The following is a 1,320-nucleotide window of genomic DNA, read 5'->3' on the forward strand; positions in this document are numbered from 1 at the left end:
GTTTCCTGCCATACCTGAAACTTCCACTCTGCAAAATCCCATTAAGTGCAAAGTTTAATGAAGTTCTGGATATCAAAAAGAAGCTGCTATTTAGAGCCTTGATCACCTGCCAAACGTGGCTCCCCCAAACCCCAATGGATATTTCCAGCCCAAATCACATTTCCTTTCCCCCATGTCCTAGTCATCCTCCTCTTTCCTAAGAAGATGGTCTCATTTGTAAAACAAAATGCACAGTGACCCTGCTACCATAGCTGGTCATGTTCCTATGCAGGGATGTCTGGGACTAAACTAACCAAATTGGAAGCAGGACTCCTAGAGCCCAGGTATGGTGAACCCTTTGGATGAGTCCCTAGACATTACAAATTTATTTCTCATTTATATTTCTAAACTAATTATTAAAGAACATATTCAGAGCAGTCAGCAAGCAGCTGAGGGGCAGTGCCAGGTATAAATGGAGCTCTGGTGGTAAGAGCTGGAGGCAAGAGGCCACTGCTGACTCTTTGCAAAACAAAAGGGCACAGGGACCTGTGGCACAGACAGGCACAGGGACACTCCAAGACACAGCAGGAGCCAAGGACTCAGCAAGAAGAGCCCAGACTTTCCCACGCACTCAGATAATAAGGGCACATAAGCCAAGGGCTTCCTTTCTTGGAGATTCCTTCTGGAGGGTCTCACCCCAAGCTGTCATTTTGTTCTTGTATTATGATTAAATTGTTTGAAGGGTCCAGATGTCTGAGACTGTGCTGTGGGAAACCAGGGGTTGAGCCAGCAAGGAAACCCAGTGTGAGTGTGGAGTGTGGAGCTGCCAAGGCTCGATCCCAGCTCTGGTGGTGGGGGTGTGACTGCCAGAGTGGCTCCTGGTTTCTTTATAATAATTAGAAATATTCTATAGTTCCAATGCACATTTCTAATGGAATTTATTTAATTTCTTTTGCACGAGTGGGCTATGGCATCATGCTGCTGAGGGGGCTTGGCATCATGCTGGACCTTTCTGATAAACTCTGCTTCAGGTGGTGAGAAAAGAGCCCAAAGCAATTAAAAACATGAAGAGCACCAAAAACCCAATGTTCATTTATTGATCTAGATGAATTGTATTTTAAAAACCATATGACTTCATCACAAATATGGCTCATTGTCCCATTTCAAAATGAAAATAATGCAAAGGAAATAATTTCAATAATTCAGAACTGCCTGGAAATATCTGTATAAAGTGGCATCCATGCCAGACTGGAATTGTTATTTTTGTGCCGAGGAGTTTCAATTGTGCTGTCCACAGATGAGATTTTTTTTTCTTCTCTTTTATATCTTTTATGTCTTCTA

The sequence above is a fragment of the Agelaius tricolor genome, unplaced genomic scaffold, assembly GCF_023055355.1.
Source record: "Agelaius tricolor isolate 1412-34295 unplaced genomic scaffold, bAgeTri1.0.p SCAF_9, whole genome shotgun sequence".
In the NCBI taxonomy this organism is placed as follows: Eukaryota; Metazoa; Chordata; class Aves; order Passeriformes; family Icteridae; genus Agelaius; species Agelaius tricolor.